Below are 8,421 nucleotides of genomic sequence, written 5' to 3' on the forward strand. Positions count from 1 at the left end.
ATACAGCCTGAAGGAGGGACCAGGGTTAACCTGCATTGGTCCATATTGGTGTCTGTAACAGTCAGATACTGCTGCATAACAAACACTCTAAACCTCAGTAGCTTAGGGCAACTGCCATTGTTCCCCACTAGCTTATGCTCCTGAAGGGCTGTGGGGTTTGATGTACCTCAGCCAGGCGTGGCTATTTCAGGCTGTAAGTTGCTGGGCTTGATTCTAGAAGCAACTTTTGTGCAGTTGTGGTGGCCAAGCTCATGTGACCATGGCTGCCCCAGGTGATGTCACAGTTGACATCACAGCTACTACTGGTGATGGCAGCAGCTTCCAAAGATAAACCACACCAATGCAACATGTTTGATGTGCCTGCTGACAAGTCATGACTGCTAATATTCCATTGGTCAAAGCAAGGCACGTGGTCAAAGCCAGTTTCACTGAGGTGGGGAAGTATAATCCATCTATAATGGGAGATACTGCTAAAGTACAAAGCAAAGGGTATTAATTTGATCCCTGGAGATTGAAAAATTGGGATCTGTTCTAGATGGACATTTTCTTTCTATAGCTGTTTACTTCATGTTCCCTCTACATGTCTATGCCCCAATTTCCCCCATTATAAGGACACTAGTCATATTATATTAGGACCCATCCAAATGACCTCATTTTAATTCTGTTGCCTCTTTTTTTTAAAAAAAAAAAAAAGAGAGAATATGTTTTTAGTAGATGGACACAACACAATGCCTTTATTTTTATGTGGTGCTGAGGATCGAACCCGGGTCCCACCCGTGCTAGGAGAGCATTCTACCACTGAGCCACAATCCCAGCCCTCTATTGCCTCTTTAAAGATCATTATGGTTTGGATGTGAGGTGACCTCCAAAAGCTCATGAGTGAGACAATGCAAGAATACTTAGAGGAGAAATGATTGGCTTGTGAGAGTCTGAACCCAATCAGTGAATCACTCTCCAGATTGGATTAACCCAGTGGGCACTGAAGGCCGGTAGGGTGTGGCTGGAGGAGGTGAGCATGGGGGGCGTGGCTGAGCTTAATCTTTCTGCTTCCTGATCACCATGTGAGCTGCTTCCCTCCGCCACACTCTTCCTCCATGATGTCCTGCCTCCCCTCCAGCCCCGAGGAATGGAGCCTGCTGTCTGTGGACTGAGACTTCTGAAACCATGAGCCCCAAGTAAACTTTTCCTCCTCCACAATTGTTCTAGTGAGGTTTTTTAGTCACAGCAGCGAAAAAGCTGATTAACACAAGGTCTTATCTCCAAATGAAGTAAATTCTGAGGTCCTGGGGATTAGGACTTCAACAGTTGAATTTATTTTGGGGGTTTCACAATTTACCTTGTAACATTACCCCTCAAAACATTGTCTTGGGCTGGGGCTGTGGCTCAGTGGTAGAGCACTTGCCTGGCATATGTGAGGCACTGGGTTCGATCCTCAGCACCACATGTAAGTAAGTAAATAAATAAATACCTTTATTAAAAAACGAAACAAAACATTGTCTTGTGTACCACTTCAGGTATGTGCCTCAGTGGTTAAGTGCCCCTGAGTTCAATCTCCAGTACCCAATAATAATAATAATAATAATAATAATAATATAAATAAATAATAATAAATTAAAAGCTCCAGAATTGAAGACTCCAGCCCCAGCCCCATGATGACCAGAACAAGCCCCGACCTCTCTGGCCACAGCACACCCAGCCTCAGATTACTTTCCCCCGTGACATGCTGAGGGGCAGAAATCTATCCTGTTGGCTATAAAGTGTCTCAGAGGCAAAACCTGCTTGTCACTGTTCCCACATGTAGCACATGTGAAGCGAATACTTTGCTTCCTTTAATGGGGTGTTGTGATGTGTAATGTTAGCCAGAAGAGTCCCAGGGGAAAGGAGAGAATAAATCCCAATGATGATTCTAGGGAACAATCTTGCTTTTTTATTCAAGCTGGGGACAGGGTTCCATGGAGCAGCGCTGAATGGGCCGGCGGGGACGCCCGCAGTAAATATCTTTAACGCCTTATAGGAGCGCGAGAGCAGGCAATTTTCTCAGCAGGCTGCCCTGGAACGCGGCTCTGATTCATTCCTGACTGATGTGGCCCACATGTGCTCCCTGCGACAACAGAAACAAGTGGCCTTTGTGCCCTGTCGGCCTTTTCCGTCCCGGGGTAAATTAGGTACACTCCAGCCATTTCATTAAGAGATGACGTCTCCGATGTGACCTGTCAGGGTTCCCAAGGTGGACAAGAAAGACGGCCTGTGGCTGGGGTGGCCAGGTCCCCGGAATCCAAGGACCATACTCCTATGCCATTTGACCACTAAGGAGATGAGCAGGAGGAATGAGCTGTGACACTAGACAGGCCACTGCCACTGTCCCCTCCCAGTGGGACAAAACTGTAACAGAATTATCAGCAGCTTCGTCCTCTTCTTCCCCACCCCCACGCCTGGCAGGGGATATGACAGACATCTGGAATGAGGAGTAGGCAAACGCAGCCCAACACAGATTTCTTTGGGTGGAAATATTTCCATGGGAGACCCAGGAGGGCAGGGATATTGGGTAATTGCCATCCATGCAATAAACATATTACGGGAGTTTATAAACTTGGCCTCTGTCCTGTCTGCTCCAGGCTTCTGGTGCGCCTGGGATGGCTTTGATTTTGAAATGACTTAGACGATAGACAGGCTTCTCCTCTGCTCCAATTTGCAGCGGAATCTGATAAACACATCTGCGGCCAGTCCTGTTTGGGCTAGCTGGGGGCCGAGGGAAGGCTGGCGTCCCTTTTGCACAATACATATCGGAAAAGCATTTAGGTGACCCCACGGGAATCGGGGAGAATGGGAACTGTCACCAGATATTCCGTGCACTCGCTATCCAATCTCCCTTTTATACAGAAGAAATTCAAATGAGCCTCATCATTAAAACTCTGATGATCAGAAACTTCGTTTTAATCAGAGCTTGCCATAAACTCTGCGTGCCGAGCCGACTTGTGCATTTAACATTCTTCATATTATATGCTGTTCCAATTATCCAAATTTTTCTTAAACTCAATTTCCCAGGGCCTCGTGGTGCTCGGCTAATCAAGCTTTGACTTTTTCAAAAAAAAAAAAGTGTGGATCTGCAGCTCTCTCTGCACACGCTGTGTAAACACACACCCAGGCACCAGCTCTGGGAAGACGGCAGGGGACATTTTTTATGCAGCCAAACACAGAGCGGCCGCGTGGTGTTTTGCTGAGGAAGGAAAAACTTGACTGCTGTCAGACATCTGAGCGCCACCGGCTGCATCCGGGACCACCTCCGTCCCCTGCTTGAGCGACTGGCCTCGTTTTCACCCTGCCTGGGCCGTGCCACCGCACAGGCTCGCGCGGCACCTGGTCCTGACCGCCAGAGGCAGATGGCATTTCTGTGGACACCCGGTTGGACGGCTGCTGGTTTTTCTCTGCCCTCTTTGTTGTTGCTCAGGAAGATCAGCCTTCAGGAATGTGGTGAGCGCGCACGGCACTCAGAATTCAAGCCAGTGGATCACACAGTCACAGGAAATACCGCGTGTCATTACAGCGTGCACGCTCACGCAGCAGTGGCCACACGCACTGCACGTTGCGGCACGCACGTGTACATATTGCATCCAGACTCGCACCCTCGGATCTGCGCTCACGGTTCACCACGCGGGCCGCGCAAACTTGGGCCCCAGCAAGTCAGCGTGGGGATTGACTTTGTGCCTATGTTCCCTCCTCTTCTAGGCTCAGTCCATGAGGGTAAAGGATTATTAAAAAATAAAAATAAAAAAGTAAAAAGCATGCAAGAGCCGGGCGTCACGGCGCACGCCTGTAATCCAAGCGGCTCGGGAGGCTGAGGCAGGAGGATGGCGAGGTCAAAGCCAGCCTCAGCAACTTAGCGAGGCCCTAAGTGACTCAGAAAGACTGTGTCTCAAAATAAAATATAAAAAGGGCTGGGGAGGGCTGGGGTGGTGGCTCAGCGGAAGAGCGCTTGCCTGGCATGTGTGACGCACTGGGTTCCATCCCCAGTACCACATAAAAATCAATAAAATAAAGGTTCATTGATAATGAACAAATATTAAAAAAAAAAAAAAAGGACTGGGGATGTGGCTCAGTGGGGATGTTGCTCAGTGGTTAAGCAACCTTGGATTCATTTCCCCAGTACCCCCAAACAAACAAATCAAGAAATAAACAAAAAAATGCCCCCCCCAAAAAAAGATAAAAAGGGCCGGGGCACCCCTGGGTTCAATCCCTGGTACCAAAAAAAAAAAAGCAAACATGTGCGAGGCCCTGGATTTGACCCCCAGCACTGCAATGACAGCAAAAAAGAATTGTTAAGAAAGTTCTTCTTGGCCTCAGTCTACTCCCACCAGAGAAGGGCGGGAGCCAGGGCTTGGGTTCTGTCAGCTAAGGGCGGGCAGCCCACCCCCGGCCGCCCCTCTGCCTGCTCAGATCCACCCCATTGCGTCCCACAGACTGAGCGAAGCCAAATGTCCACTTAGCCTCTTTTGCGCATGCCTCGAAAGTCCCTTTGCCCTTTGAACCCAGCTCTTTTCTGCCACTGGAATGTCCTTTCCCCCTTTTTCTGCCTATTGAATTCTTCCCCTGTTTTCAAAGCCTCACTCCAGCCCTACCTCCCCTGAAGAGGCCAGCTGGAAATGATCTCGCTCTCATTTCAACCCCTTGACGTCCTCATTTTCTATAGCGCTCATTGGGTCCAAAGCAAACACCACCATTGGGCGGTTGACTGTTGTTTTTTTTGGTAATGTGCAGGGACATTGTCTTATACTTCTCTGCCTCCTGATGGAGACTAAATATGATGACTTGCACAAAATAGGTATTCAACAAATATTTGTGGATGATGATAATAGCAGCTGCGGTTAATTAAGCACCTACTGTGTGCCATGAACTTTTTTTTTGTATCAGGGATTGAACCCAGGGACCTAACCACTGGGCCACATCCCCAGCCCCACGTTTGTTTGTTTTTTTTTTTTGGGGGGGGGCAGTGGTATTATATATTGAACCCAGGGACACTCAATTCCTGAGTGTCATCTCCAGCCCTTTTTATTTTTATTTTGAGGCAGGGTCTTGCTAAATTGCTTAGGGCCTCCACCTTAGTGTGCCACCCTGCCAGGAACCAGCCCCACAATTTTTATAGTGGATTCTACTTAAGCTTTTTGGTTTGGATTAAATAAATTTTCTATATGTGATACTTCAATATATTCTTTTTATAGAAAGTTAAGATTTATTGCATAGAGTAAAAACTAGAAGTCTCTCCCATTCCACCCTCCACCCCTTACCCTACTACCTTACTTTCTTCCTAGAGACATCCATCATTAATAGTTTGCTCTACCAGAACTTTGTGTAATATTTGTATATTAAGATACAAATATACAGCTGCTCTTTGACTTAAGATGGCCTTAAGTTCCAGTAAACCCATTATAAGTTGAAAATATCATACATGAAGAGTGCATTTACAGCTAGGCACGGTGGTGCATGCCTGTAATCCCAGCGGCTCAGGAGGCTGAGGCAGGAGGATCAAGAGTTCAAAGCCAGCCTCAGCAACAGTGAGGCCCTAAGCAACTCAGTAAGACCCTGTCTCTAAATAAAATACAAAATAGGGCTGGGGATGTGGCTCAGTAGTCAGTTGCCCCTGAGTTCAATCCCTCGTACTCCTCCCCCAGGAAAAAAAAAAAAAAAACATGTTGAATCTGGGCGTGGTAGTGCACACGTGTAATCCCAGAGGTTTCAGAGGCTGAGGCAGGAGGATCGTGAGTTCAAAGCCAGCCTCAGCACCTTAGCAAGGTCCTAAGCAACTCAGCGAGACCCTGTCTTTAAATAAAGTAAGAAAAAGGCTGTGGCTCAGTGGTTAACCGCCCCTGGGTTCCATCCCTAGTTAAAAAAAAAAAATAAGTGCAGGAGATGTGGCTCAATAGCATAGCACTTGCCTAGCATGCACAAGGTCCTGGGTTCTGTCCCCAGTAACACACACACACATACACACACACTAAAAAAGAAATGTATTTGTGATTCCTAGTACTGCAAAAAAAAAAATGCACTTATTACACCTAACCTACAGCACAGCAATATGGCACACTGTAGAGTGTCGCCTGTGATCACACAGTTGACTGGGAGCCGCAGTCACTGCTGGGTGAGACAGGATCGGATGGCATATCATTAGCCTGGGAGAAGATCCAGGTTCCACATCCAAACTACACATTCTACTGAATTCGTATCACGTTTGCATCATCCTAAAGTAAAAAAATCAACAGCTGAACCACTGTGAATCAGGGGCATCTGTATTGTTTTAAAATACATATCGGAGCTGGGCGTGGTGGCACGTGCCTGTAACCCCAGTGGCTCAGGAGGCTGAGGCAGGAGGATTGTGAGTTCAAAGCTAGCCTCAGCAAAAGGGAGGCCCTAAGCAACTCAGTGAGACCCTGTCTCTAAATAAAATACAAAATAGGGCTGGGGATGGGGCTCAGTGGTTAAAAACCCCGAGGTTCAATCTCTCGTACCAAGATGAAATAAAATAAAATACATATCTGGAAATGTAGTGATTCAGTTTAAACTTCACACAAAAATTTTTATTTCAAGACAGGATCTCACTAGATTGCCTAGGCTTGCCTTGAACTCAGCCTCCCCAAGCAGTTGGGACTACAGGCGCAAGCCACTGTACTTAGCTCACAAAAATCTTAAGAGGGGAAGTATTATTTTTATTTCAGAGTTTTGAAAAACTGAGGCTGAGAGGTTAGTTAACATTTCCAAAGTCACACAGGTAGTACGCGGAAAAGCTAGAATTTGCTCTTTCATCTGAATCTCTGCAGGGTTTCAGAGCTGTCTCTGGGCTGCGATTCTGAACACCAGGGGAACTTGTTAAATGTATAGATTCTACCTGTCCCTCCTCAGCCCTTCATTCTGACTCAGTAGGTTCAGGATAAGGCTCAGGATTCTATATAGTAATAATTACCTGAAGGTGATTCTGATGTATACAAAGGTTTATAAAAACACTCCTGTAACTGGGCCAATCGGGAGGCTGAGGCAGGATGATCACACGTTTCAGGCTAACCTGAGCAACTTAGTCTTTCAGCAACTTAGTGAGACTCTCTTTCATAAAACAAAAAGGGGCCAGGTATAGTGGCTCACACCTAAAATCTTTAGCAACTTGAGAGGCTGAGGCAGGAGGATTCCGAGTTCAAAGCCAGCCTCAGCAACTTAGGGAGGTGCTAAACAACTTGGTGAGACCCTGTCTCTAAATAAAATACAAAATAGGGCTGGGGATGTGGCTCAGTGGTTAAGCACCACTGGATTCAATCCCTGGTACAAAAAAAGGGGGCAGGTGCTGGTGATGAAGTTCAGTCTGCATGTCCCTGGGTTCGATCCTCAGTAACACACACACACACACATACACATACACACACACACACACACACCAAAGACCAACTCTCGCACCTGTTTACAATGCCCCTTCCCCACCTGGTAGAGGGACAGCCAGGGGCAGTAAAGTGGTGGTGTTGCTTTGTGAACCCAGGTTCAAAGCCTGGCTCTTGCTACTTCCAGCTGTGTAATATGAGCAAGTTAATGAACCTCTCTGAGCTGCAGTCTCCACATCTGGAAAATGGGGATGCTTCACTGGAGTGTTGTGATGAGGATCAAGTGCGATGTAAAGCACTTGGAATAGCACCTGGCAGGGTCACATCTGTCCCTGTTGCTGCTGTTATTAAAGCTGAACTACTTCTGGAAGCTTCTTGGGTGATCAGCTTTTTTTTTTTTTAAATTTTTTTTAGCTATAGTTGGACACAATATCTTTATTTTATTCATTTATTTTTATGTGGTGCTGGGATTGAACCCAGGGCCTCACACATGCCAGGCAAGCACTCTGCTGCTGAGCCACAACCCTAGCCCTCAGACCAGCTTTTGGCAACAGGGTCACAAATTGTTGTTCTCAATGACATTCTCAGATGGGGCATTTTTGGAGGACACATGACTCTTAAGCAGAGGCCCTTCCTGGTGTACCCACTGGGACAACAGGTGGCCAGACGGCATCCAGGGTTTTTTTTTGGGGGGGTGGGGTGGTGCTGGGGATTGAACCCAGGGCCTTGTGCATGTGAGGCAAGCACTCTACCAACTGAGCCATATCCCCAGGCCCCCAAAGGCTTTTGATTGGGTGTCTTCTACTTCTGCCCTTCCCGGGTGCAGTGGATGTTTAGCCTGGTGCCCAAAGCCCTGGCCGCAACCTCATCCCCAGACAGGTCTTCAGTTTTCTCTGCACAATTGCTCTCTGTCCATGGGAACACCTGACCCACAGATGATGACTCGAAGCCCCGATTCCCCCTACGGAGGTGGCCTGCGGTCGGCCAGTGACTGGCTGCTGTTCTTCCTATTGCACAGCGACCCCAGCCCCCTTCCCCCAAGGTGAGGCTGATCTTTGGTGGGCTC

The 8,421-nt window shown here is 47.5% G+C and overlaps 1 non-coding gene across 1 annotated transcript; it reads right to left on the bottom strand.

The window, feature by feature from the left end:
- Window positions 1–8,052: 8,052 nt before the first annotated feature.
- On the bottom strand, window positions 8,053–8,125 carry Trnav-cac (transfer RNA valine (anticodon CAC)). The gene has a single exon. It is a non-coding gene; the product is annotated as a tRNA-Val (tRNA).
- Between the last annotated feature and the right edge of the window lie 296 nt (window positions 8,126–8,421).

The sequence above is a fragment of the Marmota flaviventris genome, chromosome X (assembly GCF_047511675.1).
Source record: "Marmota flaviventris isolate mMarFla1 chromosome X, mMarFla1.hap1, whole genome shotgun sequence".
NCBI lineage: Eukaryota > Metazoa > Chordata > Mammalia > Rodentia > Sciuridae > Marmota > Marmota flaviventris.